The sequence below is a fragment of the Candoia aspera genome, chromosome 8 (genome assembly GCF_035149785.1).
Source record: "Candoia aspera isolate rCanAsp1 chromosome 8, rCanAsp1.hap2, whole genome shotgun sequence".
Taxonomy (NCBI): domain Eukaryota; kingdom Metazoa; phylum Chordata; class Lepidosauria; order Squamata; family Boidae; genus Candoia; species Candoia aspera.
The window spans coordinates 40,444,306-40,469,648 of record NC_086160.1 but is presented as its reverse complement, the minus strand read 5'-3'; positions in this window follow the sequence as shown (position 1 = coordinate 40,469,648).

The following is a 25,343-nucleotide window of genomic DNA, read 5'->3' as shown; positions in this document are numbered from 1 at the left end:
AGACCCAGAGCATCCAGGAGTATATCAGTAAGATGGCACCCAAAGATGAGCTGTTGAGAGAATGCCCGAGGCAGCAGCAGACATGGAAGGAAGATTAAGCAGAGGAAGTGTCATGGCAAGACAAGACCCTGCATGGGATGTACCATCAACAGATAGCTGAGGTGGCTGACCTTGGGAAATCCTACCAGTGGCTGGAAAGGGCTGGACTAAAAGACAGCACTGAGACACTGATCATAGCAGCACAAGAACAGGCACTAAGCACCAGACACATAGAAGCAGGGGTCTACCACACTAGACAGGACCCGAGGTGCAGACTGTGCAGAGAGGCCTCAGAGACAGTCCAACACATAGTGGCAGGGTGTAAGATGCAGGCAGGAACAGCATACACTGAACAGCACAACCAAATATCTGACATTGTGTACAGGAACATCTGCACAATGTATGGGCTAGACCCTCCCAAGTCCAGGTGGGAGATTCTATAGAAGGTTGTGGAGAATGACAGGGCTAAGATTCTGTGGGACTTCCAGATCCAGATGGACAGGCAGTTACTGGCCAATCAACCAGACATCGTGGTAGTAGACAAGGACCAGAAGACAGCGGTGGTATAGATGTAGCAGTGCCAAGTGACAGAAACATCAGGAAGGAGTATAAAAAGCTGAAGAAGTACCAGGGCCTGAAAGAAGAACTAGAGAAGATGTGGAAAGTGAAGGCCAAAGTGGTCCCAGTGGTGGTAGGGAGAGTGGCTCCAACAGATCCCAGGAACAACATCAGAGCTCTCTGTCCAGAAGAGTGCAGTGCTAGGAACAGTAAAGATACTGCGCAGAACCCTCAAACTTCCAGGCCTCTGGTAGAGGACCTGAGGTTGAAGAAGACACATACCCCCATAGGGGTGAGAAGGGAATTTTTAAAATTTGTGTGTCTGTGTGTGTCTGTGTGTATACACACACAGTATATGTGTAATTTGAATCAGTTGTTGTTGTTTATTCGTTTAGTCGCTTCCGACTCTTCGTGACTTCATGGACCAGCCCACGCCAGAGCTTCCTGTCGGTCGTCAACACCCCCAGCTCCCCCAGGGACGAGTCCGTCACCTCTAGAATATCATCCATCCATCTTGCCCTTGGTCGGCCCCTCTTCCTTTTGCCCTCCACTCTCCCTAGCATCAGCATCTTCTCCAGGGTGTCCTGTCTTCTCATGATGTGGCCAAAGTATTTCAGTTTTGCCTTTAATATCATTCCCTCAAGTGAGCAGTCTGGCTTTATTTCCTGGAGGATGGACTGGTTGGATCTTCTTGCAGTCCAAGGCACTCTCAGAATTTTCCTCCAACACCACAGTTCAAAAGCATCGATCTTCCTTCTCTCAGCCTTCCTTATGGTCCAGCTCTCGCAGCCATATGTTACTACAGGGAACACCATTGCTTTAATTATGCGGGCCTTTGTTGTCAGTGTGATGTCTCTGCTCTTAACTATTTTATCGAGATTTGTCATTGCTCTTCTTCCAAGGATTAAGCGTCTTCTGATTTCCTGACTGCAGTCAGCATTTGCAGTAATCTTTGCACCTAGGAATACAAAGTCTTTCACTGCTTCTACATTTTCTCCCTCTATTTGCCAGTTATCAATCAAGCTGGTTGCCATAATCTTGGTTTTTTTGAGGTTTAGCTGCAAACCAGCTTTTGCACTTTCTTCTTTCACCTTCATCATAAGGCTCCTCAGTTCCTCTTCACTTTCAGCCATCAAAGTGGTATCATCTGCATATCTGAGATTGTTAATGTTTCTTCCAGAGATTTTAACTCCAGCCTTGGATTCCTCAAGGCCAGCTTGTCGCATGATGTGTTCTGCATACAAGTTGAATAGGTAGGGTGAGAGTATACAGCCCTGCCGTACTCCTTTCCCAATCTTAAACCAGTCTGTTGTTCCGTGGTCTGTTCTTACTGTTGCTACTTGGTCGTTATACAGATTCTTCAGGAGGCATACATGATGACTTGGTATCCCCATACCACTAAGAACTTGCCACAATTTGTTATGGTCCACACAGTCAAAGGCTTTAGAATAGTCAATAAAACAGAAATAGATGTTTTTCTGAAACTCCCTGGCTTTTTCCATTATCCAGCGGATATTGGCAATTTGGTCTCTAGTTCCTCTGCCTTTTCTAAACCCAGCTTGTACGTCTGGCAATTCTCGCTCCATGAACTGCTGAAGTCTACCTTGCAGGATCTTGAGCATTACCTTACTGGCATGTGAAATGAGTGCCACTGTTCGATAGTTTGAACATTCTTTAGTGTTTCCCTTTTTTGGTATGGGGATATAAGTTGATTTTTTCCAGTCTGATGGCCATTCTTGTGTTTTCCAAATTTGCTGGCATATAGCATGCATTACCTTGACAGCATCATCTTGCAAGATTTTGAACAGTTCAGCTGGGATGCCGTCATCTCCTGTTGCCTTGTTATTAGCAATGCTTCTTAAGGCCCACTCAACCTCACTCTTCAGGATGTCTGGCTCTAGCTCACCGACCACACTGTCAAAGCTATCCCCGATATTGTTATCCTTCCTATACAGGTTTTCTGTATATTCTTGCCACCTTTTCTTGATCTCTTCTTCTTCCGTTAGGTCCTTGCCATCTTTGTTTTTGATCATACCCATTTTGGCCTGGAATTTACCTCCGATGTTTCTAATTTTCTGGAAGAGGTCTCTTGTCCTTCCTATTCTATTGTCTTCTTCCACGTCCGCGCATTGCTTGTTTAAAAATAATTCCTTATCTCTTCGGGCTAACCTCTGGAATTTTGCATTTAATTGGGCATATCTCCCCCTATCACTGTTGCCTTTTGCTTTTCTTCTTTCTTGGGCTACTTCTAGTGTCTCAGCAGACAGCCATTTTGCCTTCTTGGTTTTCTCTTTCTTTGGGATGTATTTTGTTGCCGCCTCCTGAACAATGTTGGGAACTTCTGTCCATAGGTCTTCCGGGACCCTATCTACTAAGTCCAGTCCCTTAAATCTATTCTTCACCTCCACTGCATATTCCTTAGGAATATTAGTGAGCTCATATCTAGCTGCTCTGTGGGTCTTCCCTAATCTCTTTAGTCTGATCCTAAATTGTGCAAGAAGAAGTTCATGATCTGAACTACAGTCAGCTCCAGGCCTTGTTTTTACCGACTGTACAGATGTCCGCCACCTTTGGCTGCAAAGGATGTAATCAATCTGATTTCGGTGTTGTCCATCTGGTGAAGTCCATGTATAAAGTCGTCTCTTAGGTTGTTGGAAGAGAGTGTTTGTTATGCAGAGTGAATTGTCTTGGCAAAATTCTATCAGCCTGTGTCCTGCTTCGTTTTGTTCTCCCAGGCCATACTTACCTGTAATTCGAGGTGTCATTTGACTTCCCACCTTAGCATTCCAGTCTCCTGTGATGAAAATAACATCTCTTTTAGGCGTGTTGTCCAGTAGGTGCTGCAGATCCTCATAGAACTGCTCTACTTCAGCTTCTTCAGCATTTGTGGTTGGGGCGTATATTTGGATCACTGTGATGTTAGATGGCTTGCCCTGAATTCGAATTGAGATCATTCTGTCGTTTTTTGGGTTGTATCCAAGCACTGCTTTAGCCACTTTACTATTAATTATGAAGGCTACTCCATTTCTTCTGTGGTCCTCTTGTCCGCAGTAGTAGATCTGGTGGTCATTTGATGTGAAGTGGCCCATTCCAGTCCATTTCAGTTCACTGACGCCCAGAATGTCTATCTTTAATCTTGACATCTCACCAATAACCACATCCAATTTGCCCTGGTTCATAGATCTTACATTCCAGGTTCCGATGGTGTGTTGATCCTTAGAACATCGGATTCGCCGTTCACCACCAGCACCGTCGGCCGCTAGCCGTCCTTTCGGCTTTGAGCTAGCTGCGTCATCACGTCTGGGGCTAGTTGAGCTCATCCTCTGTTCCTCCCCAGTAGCATTTTGACCATCTTCCGACCTGGGGGTCTCATCTTCCGATGGTATACCGACATATCTCTGGTTGTACTGATCCATTTAGTTTTCACGGCAAGAATACTGAGGTGGGTTGCCATTACCTTCCCCAGGGATCGCATTTAGTCTGACCTCTCTGTCATGACCTTCCCGTCTTGGGTGGCCCTTCACGGTTTAGCTCATGGCATCATTGAGGTGCTCAAGCTCCAGCACCACGACACGGTAACGATCCTTTGCTGAAGAATTTGAATCAGTATGTTTTGTTTTATAGGCATATTTATCATACTAGAATTGCATTGTTGCACTTCTGCATTATTGACCTTGTTTTGCTTATATTTTAATCTTATAGAGGGGTTTTTTGTAAATCATTCTATATTTGCTGTGTTGATTATCTATCTAGGTGATTGTTAATAAAATGTAGCCTTTACTTATGGGCTAGTAGCCAATGTCACTAATTGTCATAGGAATTAGAATTAACCTTGTACTTAGGCTAAATCCTGTCACTGACTACTAATAATACTGCAGTTTTGAATATTCCAGAATCAGTGTTTTTCATGTGGAATGAAACTGAACACAGATGGTATTTTAATATGAATAAAAGTCAAATGAAAAATATTTTGAATAAGACTGCTGATAACTTCAAGATATCTGTTTGCTACTGAAACAGTTCTGTTCAATTTCTGTTGCTCAATATTAAGCAAAATAATGAGCACAATATGTACACAGCCAGTGTTTCCAGCTTGAAACTAGGTGGTGCTATTTTTCAGTTTTTCAAAGAGTAGTGCTGGGAGCCAGAGGTTTTCTTTGCAATTTGCACAGTTGAAGGTTTGTCCCTCTTAAAGCAGAGCATAAGCTTGCCTGGATGGGAACTGAGCAGTGAAAACAGCGAAGGAAGTGCTGGATGTCCATTTAGTTCTCTTGCTGACGTGGCTCATGTCTTCTCACCATTTTCTCTATTGCCAGAGAACACATGAATTTTTCCTTCAAAAGAGAATTATACACACTCTCCCACCCATGCCACCCCAGTCCCAGAGACTCCTCTATCACCATTCTTTTTTCTTTTCCATGCCAAGCATACAGAGCACAGCTTTGGAGCCATTGCTGCATTCAGTAGGTTTCCAGCAGTGCCAAGTTTTGAAACAATATGAGTTTGGTAAAGCAGGAAAGTAAAGGCTTATGGAGGTGCTGGGTTTTGAAAGAGCAGTACAAGCATTTTTATGAAAGTTTATTCAGAAGGCTTGTGATGGTGAACTGTTTGGAAGGAGCACTAAACCTTCATTCTTGAGGACACAGTAAAGTAGGAGAGTGTGATCCAGCCATCTGTCAAAACACCTCACCTCCTTAAGCCTCATTCCCGCTATACTTTTGGGACTGGCAGATGGTTTGCTGCCAGCTGCATCAGTGGAGTCATAGAATTGGTGAGTAGTCCTGTGTTTCTCTGCTTTGCCATGTGCAGTAAAACAACAGTGGTTAGTCAAGCCACTGGTCAAAACTCACCACTTCCCCAAACCCTATCCCTTAACACTCTCAAGACCAGCAGATGGTTTTCAGCTGGCTGGTGATATTTGGAAAGGTAAGGGCAGCAAAGCTAGAAGGGTTAACCAATTGCTTTGATTAACGTGCCTTTGAAGTCAAGACACTCCATTTTACAGTAAGCCAAAACAGAGTGCAGGACTGAGATTGGTAATAGGGACTATAAATGTTATGCTGGCATAGTTTTCTGCTGACATACAGATACATAGGTATCATTTCAGCAGCATGGAAAAGTCTATAGTGAGAATTCAGCCAGAAGGCTGGAAGGTCCACTTTCAAAATCTCTCCTCAGTAATAAAACTCACACAATGAGTCAGTATTTTTCAAATGCTAAGCTTATAGGAGAGAGACTGAGACAAATATATGTAATAAATGAATTAAATTATAATATTCTTAATAATTTGTAATATTCAATAGGAGAATAGTATCTGTAATAGCAAGGAAATTGGGTCCTTGTTTATATCATACTTTTTATGCATACCAGTATTATTTTTATTATGTTCAAAATTTAAAAACAAAGTTACCTTTATCCAAAAATTAGGTGTTAAAAATACAGAAAAAATAAGCCTGTACATAAGATTAGCAAAGTTACTACATTAATAAGTTATTATTAACAACTCAGTCATAAACCCAAAGGCAAAAATAAATACAAAATATCCAGCATAAAGGCCTGTTCACAGCAGAAACTAAACATACCTAAGTAACAATCAGATCCAATTTTTTTAACTACCAGTGCTACAGCACAGAATTTGGCAACCCTTCTAGAGTCCTCAGATCCTTATTGTTTAAGAAGTTCACAATTGCCCATCAGAACCTGTCCAGATAATTTGTAATTAGAAAAGAGATCCAAGGATGATAATTGGCACTTGAAAAGAACATGTGTGACTGTCTCACTTTCAGTGCCTAAGTAAATACATAGCACTCTTGGCAGGGGGTAGGCTAAAATATAGTTGGCTAGTAAGTGTGTCATGCTCCCCAATCAAACATTCCCAGAACATCTTATCGTACTCACATCCATTTTGGTACAACCCATGTCAGCCTGCAAGTCAACCAGCAGGGAGCGGAATATGGTTGTAGTGTGAATCATCTTGTTTGGGCTAGCTCCTCATGCCAAGGTCATCCATGAAGAACCGTTACAGCCATCTGCTGGCATGAGAAGGAGGGGCTGCAGACCTAAGGGGGCAGTGGGGGGGAATTTGAAGTTACTGTGATTTTAAATTGTAGAAACACACCGGAAATTTCATTCACAACTTTTTCTCTGTACTGAATGCTTCGCTTCATTAAAATAGATTTCTAAGCAGAAGCTTATGAGTCGTAATTGAATGACTGCACGAGCGTTCCAGTCACCACATAAAGTTGTGAATCCTTTAACCCTGTGACTCTGCCTGGTGACTTTTGTACCCAGTTGAGAGTTGAGGGAAGTTTCCAAGATGCCAAGGCTGAGATCAAGAGAATCCTCACCCTCAGGAGAGACAGACGAAACCATCCACTACATCAAAGGAGCAGAAGCAATGGGAGAACTGAGAAGGGACTTGGAGGGCGATGTGACAGAAGAAAGCCCCAAGGCCCCGAAAGACCACACTGCGAGTTAGAGACTGAGCTTATCACCTTGGATGTGACCCAAGACTCCTGAGCTGCGGCGCCTTGGTACCCAACAAAGAGCCAGCAGGACCTTAGGAAGTCAGAGTGGTCACCACACAGAGACTAAAGGCATGCAGACCAAAGCTGGACTGCGGGAGCCAAAGGAGGGATCAGAATGGGTTCACACCAACCAATTGACACTCGAGTGAGAAGCTGATGATTTAGCTCCCATGAGACTGAGAGTGAAAAGGGGGATACACCCCAGTGACTTCAAGGCTTGGAAGCCAGGATGTTGGCCATGGAAACCATGCTGCAGCATATGTCAAGGACCCTGGAACATCTGGTGGACCTACAGGAGGAAGGGGTCAGTGGTTTATTCCAGGAGATCCTCCCCTGATCGAGGCATGGGGTCCCAACCTGCGCCCTCACCCAGACCGCTATCTCCGCTGCCTGGAGCCAGAAGAAGCGGGAGGCAGTCGGTGACCTGGAGTGATCCAATATCTGGGCACGTAAGTCTTCCCCTGCTTGGGGTGTGCCAAGGGACTTACAAGTTATGTTTAATGGGGATCCCCAGCAGCTGTCCTTTTTCATGACTGTGTTAGCATATATGCAGGAGTTTGGCAACTCCTTTTTAACTGAATATTCTAAAGTGAATTTGGTGGGATCTAAGTTATGGGGTGCTGCAGCCAATTGGCTCATGTAATTACACCATGCCATGGCCCCCGAACTCCACAGCCCTCATGATTTTATGAGAGCCCTAAGAGAGAGATTTGAGGATCTGTTAGCCAAATTGCAAGTGAAGACAGCTCTGCAGCAATGATGCAAAGAGATAAAAGTGTCTCTGAATATGCTGTGGAATTTAAAGCTTTGGCAGGAAAGATAACTGACTGGTCAGAAGCCACCAAGGTGGATTATTTTAAGCGGGGTATACAACCTGAGGTGCTGCACTGGGCAGGCATCTAAGTGCACAAGCGATTGGAAGGAACACCGTGGCCCCTAGCCAGATGGTGCAGAACCCAAGAAAACCTGCCTGACTTGGGGAAGGCAATAGAGAAAGGAAAGGGTAGAAAGGAGGATGTTACAAGTGTGGAAAAAACAGCCATCGGTCATCGGAATGCCCTCATGGGGGATCCACTGCGCCGGTGAAATCAGGAGGGAAGCCCACAAAATCTCCGCTGGTCAAGCACAAGGGGTCTGCTGCTGCAGCGACAGCCCATAAGGAGGAGAAGTTTGATCAATCTGAGGACTCCGGTAAGGGCTCCAGAGATGAGGTTCCCCAGCCGGCAGGAAACGGGGTGCACCTGTTCTGAATCACGCCAACGAGCAGGTGGAGAGACCCAGGCGTAAATCCACAACTTCAGAGGAAGAAGACAATGAAGACCCATTGGTAAGTGAGAACTGTTCCACTTTACTTATCAGAGTCGAACTAAAGAACTTAAGAAGCAAGCATAAAGCCAATTTAACTGCCATGCTAGATTCAAGGTGCACAAAATGTTTGATTCACCCAGCTTTGATTACCACGTTAAATTTAAAAGTAAAGAAACTCAAGCAGTCCACAGTGTTCACTCAGATGGATGGAACTGTGGCTCATGGGGGGCCTGTAGGGTATGTTGTATGAACCAAGGCTAGTATTCATAATTTAATTCACTCTAAATTGGCATTTTGTGCAAAAGGAGTTTGCATGCTTTTGGTTTACTGTATTGTATGGTCCCAGCCACTGTAATCTGTAAATCATGGTACAATTATTGCTTGGTATGTTATTGTAAATCCAGCCAATTGAGATTTATTCAATAACCATGTTTAAATAAATCATGGTTTAGTGCAATGTGTGAGCCAAGTTACTAAAAGGGGTATACAGGTATACATAGATTGAACAGTCAGTAACTATATTCATGCTAAATGACCATGTGATTAATTATTAAGTTGACATTGCAGGAAATAACACTGAACAATGGCAGTCTTTACTAACTAATGCCCTCCAGTTATAACTCCCATCAACCCCAAGCAGTATGGTTAATGGCATCAGGTTAGGATGGCTGGTTTGTGTCAATTATATTTCTCTTTTCAGATACCCATACATTTAAGGGGAGTCCCAATAAATGCATGTGTCTTGGCTCTTTTGTTCTAAGCCACCTGCTTTCAATAAAGCATTTTAGGCTGGACAAATGTGCTTGCCAGACTTTGCAGCAATAACTTGTGGTCAGACGATAGTTAGATTACTAATGCTCAAGCTTTAAAGTACAGCCGCAGAAGTGACAGAAATGGGATCTAAGGCAGCTCCAGTTTGAGCTGAGCTTTCATGTACTTCCCAACTACAATGCAAGTAGGCTTTGATTTGGGATCTAAGGCTGTAATTCTATACAGCCTTTTGTGAAGTAAATCCCAAGAAGCTCTGTGGGACTTTTTTTTGTGTGTCGGATTTTATTGCCAGTCTCAGATTTACTTAAAGTAAGTTCCTTAGGTACCAACAGTGTAAATTAAATCTGGAAGAAAGACCAGAATATTGTTAAAACAATTAAGGAAGCGGGCATTCGGTTTCCATCCGGTGCTTTTAATATTCCATGTGTTTAGTTTCTTTGAGTAGGATTATTTCTTTGTCCGTAAAGGCTAGCAGAATGGTTTTGCATCACACTTCAGTTGAACGCTCACATTGCTAATGGGCACAATGTCACATTAGATTGTATGTATTGCCTAAGTACAAAAGCAGGTGCTTTTTTCCCATCATTATTTAATCCCTTAACACATTGAGCACAGAGATAAGATGGAACAGGGTGAGGGCTGTAGATATGTAAACATAGGTATGCAAACATATGCATGCACACTTTTTACAAAAAGGGTTTCCCAGTGATGTAGAGAAAGATTGTATGTATATGTAAGACATGCAAGAGTAACTAAGGCTGTGATCATTTCATCATAGTTGCAGTTGTTACTGCGTGTGGTAACAAACAATATTCTGACAAAAGACTATAATCCGATGCACTCATACCTATGACTAAGCTCCATGGAACACACTGGGATTGAGCTGTGTGTGAATATTCAGAGGATTGTGCTGTCAACTGGAGCTAGTACACTTAAAGTAAGAGGAAGAGGAGGCAAAAAAGTGGGTAATAAATTTCATAAAGACATTTAATGGAAACAGCCTATGTCTTAGTTACAAATTTCTTTAAGTTGTAAGGCATCATTATGTTAATTTCCCTGTTTCCTCCTTTTGTCATGGACAAACTTTGGACCAGGGATATTTGAAGCATTACTTCTTTTTCCAGGTGTTTGATGATCAGTTGTTTTCAATTTAGGAATTTTTACTCCACATCCTGCTACGAAGAATGATCCTGTTGGCTGAATTATATCACAGGGTTTCTGATGGTGGCACCAGACTTATGTAACTATTTCCCATGTGAAGTTAGACTGGCTCTTGTCTGCTTTGTTGTTGTTGTTGTTGTTTGCATTCAAGTCACTGTTGACTCCTGGCAACTGCCTGGACTAGTCTCTGCAATTTTCTTGGCAAGGTTTTTCAGACTGGTTTGCCATTTCCTCCTTTCTAGGGCTGAGAAAAAGTGACTGGCTTAAGTTTATCCAGCTGGCTTTGTGCCTAAGGTGGGACTAGAACTCATGGTCTCTTGGTTTCTAGCCTGATGCCTTAACCATAACACCAAACTGGCTCTCTCTTGTCTGATTATTACTATGCTTTTTTTTCTTTTAAATATGTCTAGCTTTTTACATAGTTTTATTCATAGTCTGTTGAAATGTTTTATTGGATTATTGTTTTATTGGATTATTGTTTTATTGGATTATTTTCATAATCTCCAAATGCAAATGGAATATGCTGCTATTAATAGCTTCAAAAATTACAGAATATGACACAGCTTAATTGCAGTTGCCTCCCCAAAAGTGAGTGCCTGAAAGTATTAGCCTCTGGATTTACATAGGTTGGTTGTGAGGCTAGACAGAGTTTAGATGATATAGGAACATTTAGCTAACATGTATAATCAGATTGCTATTCTCACTTTTATGAGCTATTATATTCTGGAAGATTATTTTATTAAATTATTTCCATGTCAGAATTCTCTTCATATCTCTTTCCACAAATTTGTGTTAACATGATTTTTAAAATAATTTTTATTGAAATTTTTAACAAAGTAAAAACCATAAAAGAAAAAAAGATAATAAAAATAGTAAATAGTAAAAAAATAAAATAGAAATGGGAAAGGAAAAGGAAAGGAAAAGGAAAGGAAAGGAAAAAGAAAGGGAAAGGGAAAGGGAAAGGGAAGAAAAAGACTATAAACAGGCGGCTTCCGATCTTTTTGATAGTGGTTGTAGATACATTTATATTTTGCCCTCTTTCTCTAAAGCTGCATCATAATTTCATTCTTTCCATAAGGTACCCTTTCTAATCTTCAAACCCATAAATCACAAGTTTATTTTTCTCTTTTTTCAGCAAAAAGTCCATAAGGGGTGTGTTAACATGATTCTAATGCAGTATTGTCTTGTTCTTGTCCTTCTGAAAAATGCATTGGTGCTATTTAACATAATGTAGTAATTATATTTGTGATTAAATGATACATCTTCCACATATGTGATATTGGGATTCGCCAAATTAGCATGGTAATGACATGTGTGTCAGTGTTGGCTAACCAGTATCACGTCTTGAATTTGAAGCAATAAAATGGACAAAACCCAAAACATTAACAAACCTTTTAAATAGAGATCATCTTAGATTCTATGGAATTCATATTACTCTTCAAGTAACTTTTTAAAAATAGTTTTTATTAAAAGATTTACCTATATAATAATAAGTACATTCAAAGAAAAATATATAGTAAATGTGAAAGAGAAAATAAAATAAGAGAGAGACAAATAAAAGGAGATAGAAAAAAGAAAAAGAAAATAAAAGAAATCATGAAAAGAAATATATGGCTTCCAATCTTCCTCTCAGCAGTTATACATACAATTCTAATCAAACCTCTCTCTCTGAGATTACATCATAATTGCCTTCTCGTGAAGAAACTGCCATGCACGACCTGGGGAAGAAAGCCTTGTGTGGCCAGCAACTGCCGCACGAAGGGCCAGGCCAGGCATGCCGCGTCAGCAGCAGGAGCAAGAAGATGGCAAGGATCAGCTGAGGCAGCGGAGTGCAGGGTGGCAGGGGGCCAAGTCCCTTCATTCAGCACCACCATAACTTCGGTCACTGAACGAATGGTCATAAGTCGAGAACTACCTGTAAGATAAAATGATAATACTAGAGGACATGACTATTAAAAACATCATCTAACATATTGGCAGAAAGGGCATTATGAGGAAGAAAGGCACCAAGAAGGGTATCTGCAGATACTATGTTGGAGAACCAGGGCTTAGCAAGATGCATGAATCCTGTTATATTGAATCCAAGCTGCATTTAAATTTGAAGAGATCTGATCTAGCTACACATGGAATGAAGGGTCAGCGAAGCACAGGGCAGCAGGGGGCCAAAAGGGTAGGGAAGGGGAGGAGATAGACAGGTTGGGGGAGTTGGAGGCAGTCCCTTACCTTACTGTGGCTTGGGGCTAGGAGGGACCAAGTCCAGAATGGCTTGGATTGGGTGGGTCCTCGGCTAACGACCAGTGGAATTCACCTAATGGGGCAGTGCCGGGATTGCTGTTGCTGAGCTATAGGGTCATGTGACATTGTGCTTTACAACTGCATCACTTGGTGACAGAAATTCTGGCACTCAATTGTAATCATAAGTTGACTGCCTGTATGTGGTAGTCAACTTATGACCACAATTGTGAGTGCCGGAATTTCTATTTAAAAGGAGAATATTGTTAAAGGTTGCCTCAAATGAAGAGTTCCATTTATGGAAAAGATCCATATTTATACATATGGTTATACTTAGCTGAGTATCTAAATAGGAATTAAGTTGCTGAACCCATCACTGAATTGTCCCACGTAACCAAATTACTTTGAATATTTAAAGGATTAGTCATAAGCACTATGTTTATTTATTCTGGAGAGAAGATAAGAGGGCCTGTTTAGAGCCCTGAGTAAAAATACTGGATATACATGGATCATGTCTCATGGAAGTCTGTTTGTAATTGTTCTCAATTTATTCATTATCCACCTAGATTTAGATTACTGGCTTTAAAAAAATAAAGTGCCTATTTAATTAATTGAGACAGCCGTACTAGAAGACTTCTACTCTCTTAGCCTTCCAGATGGCAATGAACACCTACCTTTCCCCCACCTACCTTTCCCCCACCTACCTTTCCTTGTGCTAGGACAGGAGCAGGCCCAGGAAATATGGAGTTGGAATGATGCTGTGGAGGAAAGTAAGCTTTCTTTTCTGTATAGCTTGGGGGTGTGTTTTATTTTTATGTTTTTATTGGTGTTCCTGTGAGCCACCCAGGGTTATTGTATATAAGATGGGTAGCCATGTAAGTCCTTCGATTTGTTTAAATAAATAAACAAAATATTTAAACAATCCCCCTTCCTATTCATGTTGGGAAGTTGTTGTGACCTTCTACACACTTAATGGCAGGAGTACCAATAATTAATAAAAGAGAATTGATCTGTAACTGTAACAGTTGAAAAGTATGCAACTGAAATTACAATCCTAACATGTTTTTAGTAAACATGAATTATGTCATGACAACAATCACATCTTTATTCACGTATGCATTTAGCTATTTGCTCAGTAAAAAAAATCCGAACACTGCAAAAACATCAAACTGATCTAATAAGTCCTGTATCAGTTATAAATATAAGAAAGTATTACAAATGGGAGCATATAATACATACATTAAACTTAAGGTTATCATGAATTATAATAAAGTAAATTAGGCTTGATAGAATGGAGCTAGCTTGTCCTGTGAAAGCAAAAAAATAGTCTTTCTTGACTTAGACAAAGCCATACTTCCAGATGATATACATGCAGATAAATATGAATTGTTTTCTGTAGATTACGCATCCCAGATGGCAGCAAATATAAATTCAAACATACTTCATGGATTATTGAATGGGCCTATGGGGGAAAATGCTTATGTTAGACAGCTACACAAGTAAGAAGGCAACTATAATGTAACACATTAAGGGATTTTTTGTGGTGGCATTAAAGCTTTGTATTTCTATTAAATAAGCAGTGTGAAGGGTCTGAATTTTCATAAACATTCTAGTGCTGGCAGACTAAATAAGAGAAAAGGTAAAGGACCTTCCTTTAACTGTTCTGAATGTTTACTAAATTGGGAGGAAACACAATGGAAATATTCTCACCTGTCACATCAGTGTTATTCTGCTGATCATGTTCAACGTTAGATCATGGGAATGGAACTATATGCCCACAATTTCAAATATGTAGAATCAGGGATATCAGAAGCTCTATGTATGTACAATTTTATAAGCATATGGTACTTTTCATATGAATATCAAACATATACACATTGGATCTGGGGCACTAGGTGTAATGGTATTCTGTTTCTGCACTTTCATACTCTCTGTATACGTGAGAGTAGCTGTGATTTCCAGTTCTGGACAGTAATCTGTGTTTATTTGAGCACATCAAATGGAAAGAGCTCTTAAAATGGTAAGAGGAGAAAGGATGCTGACTTCTTCCCACTGCTACTTCTCTCTTGTGCATCTTGTGCCAGCTTTTCTTTAATCTCTGGGAAAAAAAGTCTACAGAAATGGTACCCCAACGACAACTTTTTCAGTGATATAGACAACTCCAATCATATTTACCATTAGGGTCAAGATTTATAGTGTGGTTCTTGCTCTTTCTGTTCTGAGACAATATGTAAATACAATTCCTGAAGTCCATTTTATATAAACTTTGAGTAATATAGAAACCGGCTTGAAATTGAATCATAGACTGGAGCACTTGGAAGTTACCATTGAGGCCAGCTGAGGAGAGCAGCCACATGTTCCTGGAGACCAACACAGCTGCTTTCCAGAGTTGCAGATTGTGCTATGCTTCTATTTCCTTGTGATTCAAAGCACTCTTTTGGAATCAAATGCAAAGCACTGAATAGCACTAATGATTAATGCTATTAATTGAGAGAATTCCTTAATGGGAACTATTTTTTAAAATGATAAATGCATAAAAATTTGTACTAGAAAGGGAAGGAAGGGCTGCAATTAATTCCATTTTATTTTTGTTTAATAGGAGGTGAGAGAGATGATTTTATTGCTTCCAGAACCTGCTGTAGCTTGAGTTGGGCAGTGTTGGAATACTTTTTGCACTCATCAGTACTGTGAGGAAAGAAGCACTGAGAGAGGTGAGGCTGGAGCTTGAAGAAAGCGATATTGGTTGTATCAAAGGAGGTTGCTTGCGGCACCAGTTTTTTGTTTTATTGCATTTTCTTTTTTATTGTTTTTATGATGTTTGGTTTTATTCAACTGTTGTGAGCTGCCTGAATTGTGCCTCTTAAGATGTATAGCCATATAAGATGTTTAAATAAATAAATGAATGAATGAATAATGAATAAAAACTCTGATTAGCCCTCGGTGTTCCTTGCTTTGCTCTGCATTTAGAGTCTGAAGAAAAATAAATTGCATGTCCCTTCAAAGTGGTTTGTAAGTGACTGAAAAGTGGAACTGCTATGATGCGAAAGTGCCCATAGTCATAAATGTTGAAAAGAATGGATGCTCAACTGTTACTGGGGCCAATGCTTCACTTGGCCTTTGACGGATATAAACCCAACAAAAAGTTTAAATATAATTTTGGTTATCTTTGTTTCATTAGAGTAAAATACAGTCATATATAAAATACAGTATTTACTCTTCAGTCTTATAGTAATGACTGTGCCTTTCTCTCATGCTGAGAATCACAATTTGGTAGCAACTTTTGTGGATGACATGTGTCTCAAGTTGTGTAGTTTTTCTAAAAAGCTCTGTGAAATGGAGATGGAAATGTTATTACTATTAACAGTTTAATCCATTATTGTATAAGAAAGGTAGCCATGTTAACAGTCACAAAGTTGGTTTATACATAATTATTGACCTAGAAACCTTTTAGGGTTATGTGAGAGGGAAGTCTTCAAGCAGAGATGGTAATATCGAGGCCTCCATTACATGGAAAGCAAACCAAGTTCAAACTGCTGCCTTGTTTTAACTGAGAACATAAGATGATTTCTCATTATCCTGGGAGATTTTCATAATAGTGTATTGTTAGAGTAGGAAGGCATTACTGTTAGCATTTGTCCTTCACAAAGAAGCATTTTATAATTTAGGCTAAGCCCTTCTGTGAAATGAATGTTCCTTTTTTCTTTTTAATGTACAAAGCACATTTTTTAAAACAAAGAAAGATGTTGACCTTGAATTTAGTTTGCAAAATGTAGCAAGAAAGGAAACAACAAGGGAGAAAGTTGTGTATTTATTAACTAGTAGAGGAATTAGAATCAATTAGGTGGCAAAAATTAATACTTCTGCATTTCACACATCTTTGCCTTTCTGTTTAAGATAAAAGTGGAAGTTCACTGCCGCTTTCTTTAGTGGAATGCTGACTTTGCACATTTACCTCAGAGGTTAAACAGCTGACTCTTCTACTTTAAGAAAGAAGTTTTCAGGGTACTTAGGCAAGAGACAAATAATAGTTTTGGCATTGCAGATGTACAATAGTCTGAACAGCAGCAATAGTAGTATTTACCTTCATGTTTTACTGGGTGGTCCACATTTCTGTTTGAAAAAGTATAATTTGCCTCTTTGGCTTGAGACAAAAAAGCTAATGATGTTACTGGCTGCAAAACTGCAGATTGCAGGTCTCTTGAAATAATATCATGAAAAGCAGAAACCCCTGAGTAACTTTTATAAGAATGCAGAAAGGAGGGTCATTGGGTCATGGCTATGTCAGCTGTTAGAACTTTTCCTTCTAGCTAAGAACCTAAAAAGACCCATATTGGATCAGACCAAAGGTCTGCATCTTTAATCTAATATACTGTTTCCTGCAGTGGCTGCTAACCAGATGCTCCTGGCCAGCCTGCAAGTAGGATATGAGCACAATAATATTTCCTGCTGGTTTTCCCCCCAGAAAAAGATATTCCAAGGATATGATGGTAGCATAACTATCATGGTTAACTAACTGTTCCCCATTCAATTGTTTAATCCACTGAAAGTTACCAAAGTCAGTGGCAATCACTACATCTTAGGGAATAATTTTGTTTAACAGTTCAATCAAATTTGACAATTCACATCACTTTGAATTGCTTGGGATTTTTAATATTAAGGATTATTATGTTTAATGAAAATAATGTATCAAAATTACACTGTCCAAGTCTGAAACTCCCTTTTAAAACACCTTTATTTTAATCCTTCAAGATTGCATTATATTGATTTTTCTATTCTCTAACTGCATTCAGTGTCACTGTAAACATATTTTATGCAAACTTATTTCCCATGTATCTCCACATCTCTTTTATGCAAAGTACAACTACTTTATGCAATGTACAAAATGCTTTATAGATGAGATGAGATGACTGAGTTTCTTCAAGCTATGTATGCTGGATTTTATGGCTAATTAGAATATCTTGCAATGAAAATAGAAGCATGAATGATGTGCATGTGTGTGTGTGAGATCAGAGCCCTTGATTAGGAGAAACTTTTTTCCACAACTATTGAACATTTTAATCTATTCAAATTTGTGGCAGTGTCTTTTGTGCTCCTTTTTCCCCATCTTTTTCTTCTGGATTATGGAGCAGAAAATGTGTACTGTCTTTCTAGTACCTTTCTTGTTTATAAATATGCAATTAAACAGATACATTTACAGAGACAACTTAAAGGCAGAACAACATTCAAGAAATTACCAAACCTAAATTATTTTTATTGGATGACCATCTCCAAAGGCCAAATATCTCTAGAGTGGCATCCCATAATATTGAGATGCCACTGGAAGGAAATTTTGCTTCTCCCTGAGACTGAGTAGAAGTTTCACATAAAGTGATGGTGGTTTGGAATTAATCTGTTACTCTTAAATTCCAACTTCACACATTTCCTAATTCTTCTTGTATTTTCCCAGGACAGAGAAGCCATTTTAAGCCTTCTCCTACCCCACCATTGATATTAATTCCCAACTAGTTTTGTATTAGGGATTAATTACCCTTGGCACCAAATTCCTTGTGATTCCACAGTGAATAAAATAAACTTCTGGCATCTGGAATAAAAAGAAAATTAAGATGATGTCAATAATCCAAGCCCAAAATGAAGTTATCTAGATCAAGATAATCAACTGATTTAAGTGAGTCTAATTCTTCTGAATTATAGCTGGTGTAACTCATATAATTTTCCTCTGAATTAAGAATTTTTCCTTCCAATATCTGACTACATATAAAATCCCATGTTTTTCTACAGCCACATAAACATCATCACATTTACAAACAGTTAACTCTTCTCATTTAACAAAGTCAATGCTTTTTTGTTCATCTCACACCACCACTGAAACAAGTGACATGAAGATGTTTTGAATTTTGTGCTCTTTTCTGTGCTGTTTTCCTAGCTTTTACTAAGAACCTTTGTAATTTCAAAAGAAAACTGTATGTACACCAAGAAATCATTACAAGTAATTTTTATATTGCAGACAAACATTATTTTGTTCCTTTGCATTATACACAGAATGTCAGCTTCCCTTGGTAACTTCCAGACATCAACACATTGTCTATCTTGCTAGACTGAGGAAAATAAAACAAAGAGATGAAAATTGCTGATGCCATAGTTTAGTTGTTTTACAAATGTCTGAGGTTCTTTTAAAAGATAAAGGATGTTTCAGTTTTCTGAAAATGAATACTGAATATAAATCTTTCATTGTACATCAGCTACCCCAACCTGGGGCTTTTCAGGATGTGTTGTTCTACAGTTCCCATTATTGCTACTGAATATAGCCACTGATCACATCTGGTGATCATTCATGAATTAAACATAATCCATTTAAAATATTTCAATTCTGCTTTTCTAAATAAAACACTAACATAAGAAACAGATGACTATGGCAACTAGTTTGAGGACTAGTGGTAGAAAATAACATTAGTGGAGCAAGCCTATTTCTTCATAGAACTATAGAATTGAAAGAGACTACAAGGATCATCTAGTCTAACCTTCTGCAGCAAAACTAGTAAAACTATCCATGAGAAGTAGCTATCCAACTTCTTTTAAAAATCCTTCAAGGATGGAAAACCTACAGCCTCCGTAGTTAGACAGATTCATTATGGTACAGCTCTCCATCAGGAAGTCCCCCCCCTCATATTTAGCCATAATTTATACCCATTATTTCTGGTCCTAGTTTCTGTGGTCATGGAAAGCAATCCCTGAACCCAACTAACATCCGCTCTTCCCTTAGTCTTTTTTCCTCCAGATCCTAAGTTCCTTCAGCCTATTCTTATAGACAGTGTCTTCAAGTCCCCGTATCACCTTCATTGCCCTCATCTGAACCCTCTCTAATCTTTCAATATCCTTCTGAAATGTGATGCCCAGAGCTGTATACAATATTCTAGGTGTGACCTCACTAGTGCTGAGTAGAAAGGAATAAAGACTTTTATGTCTTTGATATGATGATGCTTCTGATGCAGCCCAGAACAATGTTAGCTCTTCTGATGATTCATGTTCAACTTGTTGTCAATGACCATACTCAAGTCCTTCTCAGTGTTCCCCATCTCCATTATCTCTATTTTTGACAAAGCCATGTTGGTTCTTAGTATTCACAGCATTGTCTTCAAGACGCTTACAACTGACCTGCTTTGTTACCCACTCTAATATCTTTCCAGGGATCACTGTTAGATTCATTGCTCAATAATCACAGGTATCCTCTTTTTTTTGGCATTCCTGAAGAGTGTCATGAGTGAGGATGCCGAGCAGGGGGCTCCCATCCAGGCTGTAAAGCACATGTGTAGTACTGAGGAATTAGGTGGCCATTCAAAGAGACACAGATCGGACCCGCCTTAGTCTTTGGGGTTTATCTGTCTGGGTTTTTCCCACGCTTCTTCAGTTTGTTAGGATTTTCTGTTATGTAGCAGTAATAAAACACTAGAGACCTATTCCTTGTCTCAGCGTGGTTCCTGGCTGTTAGGACATCAATCCTAAGAAACTCCTACTCCCATCGAAAGAGGGAGGAACAAAGAATTTAAAGGGGAGACATTTGGAAATGTCTTCAGAAAACCAAGAAATTCGGCTCACCATCCAACAATTGGCAACAGCCCTGCAACAACACCAACAACAGGTAGATCTACAGGTCAACACATTACAAGCTGCCATGCTACAGCAGTTACAACAACCAGCTCCGATTAACCCACAACTGGCGCCAGCAGCAGCAGCAGCTCCGCCAGTAGTCTTGAGATCCCAGGGCAGTCAACCAGAGAAGTTTGGAGGAGAAGCAGGACAGTTGAGAACCTTTCTCACACAGTGCACAATGTTTTTCGACAGCAGACCGGCAGAGTTTCCCACAGACAGAACCAGAGTCACCTTCATCCTAAGTCTGCTAAAGGGCCCAGCAGCCAAATGGGCTATCCCCATGGTGGAGAACAACGACCCGATTCTCAACGACTACCAGAATTTTCTGGCAGGGTTCCGAGCACACTTTGACAACCCGATCAGAGAGGTCACTGCCAGCCGGGAAATTCGGAAGCTCAAGCAAGGTAACAAGAGGGTGGGAATCTACATTGCTGATTTCAGGTTGTTAGCAGGAGATCTGGACTGGAATGAGAGTGCATTAAAAGACCAATTCAAACAGGGGCTGGATGAAGAAATTAAGAATGAATTAGTGTGCCAGGGAACACCAGCTAACCTAGAAGCCTTATATCAGTTGTCTGTGGTCATAGATGCCAGGCTAGAAGAGCTCAGACAGATGCAGCCGGGGAGAAACAGGGCCCTCAGAGCGCTTCCAGGATTTCCAGCTCTCTCCATGGCATCCACTCACTCAGGACCAGAGGAGCCGATGCAGATCGGGGCGAGCAGGAGGCTTATTTCCGAGGCTGAGAGGCAGAGAAGGAGAGAGAGAGCCCTCTGTTTTTACTGCGGAGCCCAGGGGCACATGGTGAGAGCTTGCCCAGTGAGAAGCCAAGCAACTTCAGTAAGAACCCCAGGGCAAGCAGCTGAAACAAGAGCCATCTCCGCCTCTGCTTCCAACCAGGGAAACTCCGTCGGTCTCCCTCCACAGAGCTCAGCAGGGAGACCATCAATCAATTAAGCAGGGCTCATTCTGAGGATTCCAAGCAATCCTTTTACTACTTACCAGTCATAATGCACATAAACCCAGAGCACCAGGTCAAGCTAGAGGCCCTCGTGGATTCCGGAGCTTCAGCCAATTTTATTGATGTGCAGACCGTACAAGACTTCAACATCCCGACCATAGAATTGCCATGTCCCATAGAAGTGGAGACCATTGATGGCCAGCCCCTCAAGGCAGGGCCGATTTGAAGGTTCACAGAACCGGTGCAACTGACAACAGGAGACCACACTGAGTGGATCCAGCTTTATGTTACTGCCTCGCTTAATGTGCCTGTAATCCTAGGCACGCCTTGGCTGAGGATCCACAACCCATTGCTAAACTGGGCTACGGGAGCAATCTCCTTCCCAGCTAAGGAATGCCAGCACCACAAGATTCAAGCCGCTCTCCGCTCTCCAGCAACCAACGCAGTCACGGAAGCAGGGGGGGCCCAGTTGCCAGCCAAGTATGCAGATTTTGCAGATGTTTTCAGCGAACAAGAGGCCACAGCACTACCCCCCCCCCATAGGGACTGTGATTGCACCATTGAGTTGATACCAGGAGCCAGGATTCCAGCAAGGAAACAATATCCCATGTCTCCCAAAGAACTAGCCACCTTAAAGGATTACTTGGATTCTAATCTCCAAAAGGGGTTCATCCGACCATCTACTTCCCCAGCGTCTGCTCCTACCTTCTTCGTACCAAAGAAGCCTGACCCGTTGGCACCTGCAACCCAGGAGACACCCATGAGTGGTCCACGATTTCAGTTTTTTAAATAAACAAACAAAAAAAGAAACTTATCCCTTGCCTTTAATCTCTGATTTGCTGGATCGCTTATAGAAAGCACACATTTTTACCAGGTTGGATCTCAGGAATGCGTACAATCTGATCCGGATGAAAGAGGGGCACGAATATCTGACTGCCTTCGACACCAGGTTTGGTAAATTTGAGTACCTTGTTTTGCCCTTTGGCTTGTCTAATGCAGGAGCCATATTTTCCAGATTTATGAATCAAATTTTCTCTGATTTACTAGATAAGTATATGGTCATTTATCTAGATGACATATTAATTTTCTCTGAGGATACTACAACTCATGTAACCCATGTACGCAATGTCTTACAAAGACTGAGAGAGAACAAGCTGTTCGCCAAGCTAGAGAAGTGTGCCTTTGATTTAACTGAATTACATTTCCTGGGCTATAAGGTATCAACAGAAGGCATATCCATGGATCCTTCTAAGGTCCAGGCAATTCTCTCTTGGCCACCTCCCCGAAATGTTAAAGAAGTACAAAGATATCTAGGATTGTGCAATTTCTACAGGCGGTTCATAAAAAACTTTAGTGACAGGGCTAGACCCCTCACACAGCTTTTGAAAAAAAGGATCAAAATTCATTTGGGGGGAGAGAGAGCAAGCAGCCTTCCAAGAATTTAAGCAACGCTTTGCATCCCAGCCGCTGTTAAGACACCCTGATCCCACGAAGCAATTCATAATGCATTCAGATGCTTCCGATATTGCCATTGGGGCAGTGTTATTGCAATATACAAACAAAACCGAGAATACATTGCTTCCGTGTGCCTTTTTTTCACGCATGCTCTCACCAGCAGAGAGAAACTATGATGTTTTTAACAAGGAGTTGCTGGCAATTAAAGCAGCATTCCAAGAGTGGAGGCACTGGCTAGAAGGTGCAGCCTTTCCTGTGAAAGTTTGCACCGATCACAAGAATTTACAGCTTCTACAAAACACCAGATCCCTCACCCCACGCCAAATCAGATGGAGCCAGTTTTTCTCCCGTTTCAATTTTGTGATTTCTTATGTGCCCGGGGCGCAAAACTGCTTGGCAGACGCCCTGTCTTGATCCTTTCAGGCAACCCCCGCCACTCACCAGGAGGTACAGGCTACTACATTACAACCTCACAACTTTGATCAGTCTATGAGGGGGAACCAAACAGAGATTTTAGCACCAGGCAGACAAGCAGAGGACCTATTTACAAGAGTCAGAGCTCAGCAGCAACAGAACCCGTATGCCAGGGCCAGGATGGATGACCTCCAGAGGAGCCCGCAAGACACTGCCCCCCCATTCAATGTGGAGGCAGGAATCCTCTGGTATAGTGGGCGATTATATATTCCCCCTTCATTGAGGGAAGAAGTACTGAGACTTTGCCATGACCATCAAACGGCAGGCCACGGTGGTGTTTTCAAAACTCTCCATAGAGCTCTGAGAGACTACTGGTGGCCTAAGATGACTGCAGACATAAAGGGTTACATTGCTTCTTGTCACACCTGCAGATGAGCCAAGCCTCTCCCAGGGAAGCCCACAGGACTCTTGCAACCCCTACCCACCCCCAGTAGGCCTTGGATACGATCTCCATGGATTTCATCACTGATTTACCCCTGGTCCAGGGGCTGACTTCCATATTAGTGGTGGTGGACCTTTTCACAAAAATGGCACATTTTATTCCTTGCAAGGGCCTCCCATCTGCACCAGCCACAGCGCAGTTGTTCATGGACCATGTTTTTAGGTATAGAGGCATGGTGAATCACTTGGTAAGTGACAGAGGCCCACAGTTCACTTCCAGGTTCTGGAGGGCCCTTTTCCAGTCATTAGGGGTCCAGATCCACCTGTCATCAGCGCATCATCCTGCTAGTAACGGGCAAGCCGAGAAAATTAACTAATGGTTACAGCAGTATCTCAGGTGTTACACCACTTATCGGCAAGACAATTGGCCAGCCCTGCTCCCCATGGCAGAATTTACTTATAACAACTCTGTCCAATCCTCGACCAAGATGTTCCCTTCCCAAGCACTCTACGAGGTTAACCCTCGGGTGTTGCCCACCTCCTCCCAGCAGGGAACTGTTCCAGCCATGGCTGATTTTCTTAAAGAGCAACAAGCCGCACAGGAGTTGTTAAAGGAGCAGCTGAAAAGGGCAAAGAGTGCTTACAAGAGAGCTGCAGATGCTCGCAGACAAGAGGGGCCAGCGATTGCAGTAGGAGACAGAGTGTGGCTCTCTACCAAGTTTTTGAACTCTACCAGACCCTCCAAGAAATTGGACTCTAAGTTTGTGGGCCCTTTCACTGTGGTACAGCAGATAAATCCAGTGGCTTATCGTTTACAGCTACCAGCATCCATGAAAGTCCATCCAGTGTTTCACAGATCATTGCTGGCCAAAGACCGTCCCCCAAGTGCCTTACGATTGCAACTGCCCCCCCCACCTCCAGTAATTGTGGAGGGGGAGGAGGAATACGAAGTTGAGGAAATTCTGGACTCTAGGAGGAGGGGAAGGGGCATCCAATATTTCATACACTGGAAACGGTACCCTGAGGAAGAGCGCACGTGGGAGAATGCCAGAGATGTACATGCTCCAGCACTGGTTCATCGATTCCATCAGCTTTTCCCTCACAAACCCAAGCCTCGCACTCTACCAGAGATTCCTCACTTGGATGAGCAGGCAGAGGAATTCGTAAGTTTGCACCTTCCACCCCCACCTGAAGCCTTGACTCCAGTTACAGAAGGGGGGGGGCGCAGCCCTCCACCTCAGGTGTGCATTTCCCAGGGGGGAGGGGGGACGACTCTTCTAATTATCTAGCTATTTTCCAGCAGCGGCCACCTGGGCCAGACGCGTTATCAGACCTGGAGAGCAACACTGATTCATCCGTGGAGGAGTTTTCCTTTGAAGACTTTCCATCGTTGCCCAGTTCCCATGGGACCTTAGAAGGAGAAGTCGAATCTTGTCTGGCCTCTGCAAGGGACGGGGCTGAGATGGAATGTGAATCTGGAGCGGAGGGTGATGTCATGAGTGAGGATGGCGAGCAGGGGGCTCCCATCCAGGCTGTAAAGCGCACGTGTAGTACTGAGGAATTAGGTGGCCATTCAAAGAGACACAGATCGGGCCCGCCTTAGTCTTTGGGGTTTATCTGTCTGGGTTTTTCCCACGCTTCTTCAGTTTGTTAGGATTCTCTGTTATGTAGCAGTAATAAAACACTAGAGACCTATTCCTTGTCTCAGCGTGGTTCCTGGCTGTTAGGACAAGAGGAGGACTTCTCCGGTTCTCTGGCAACATGTACAAATTTAATTAATTAATATTAGTTATTTATCTGATAGATTTCTGTTGTAAGCAGAAACAAGGGA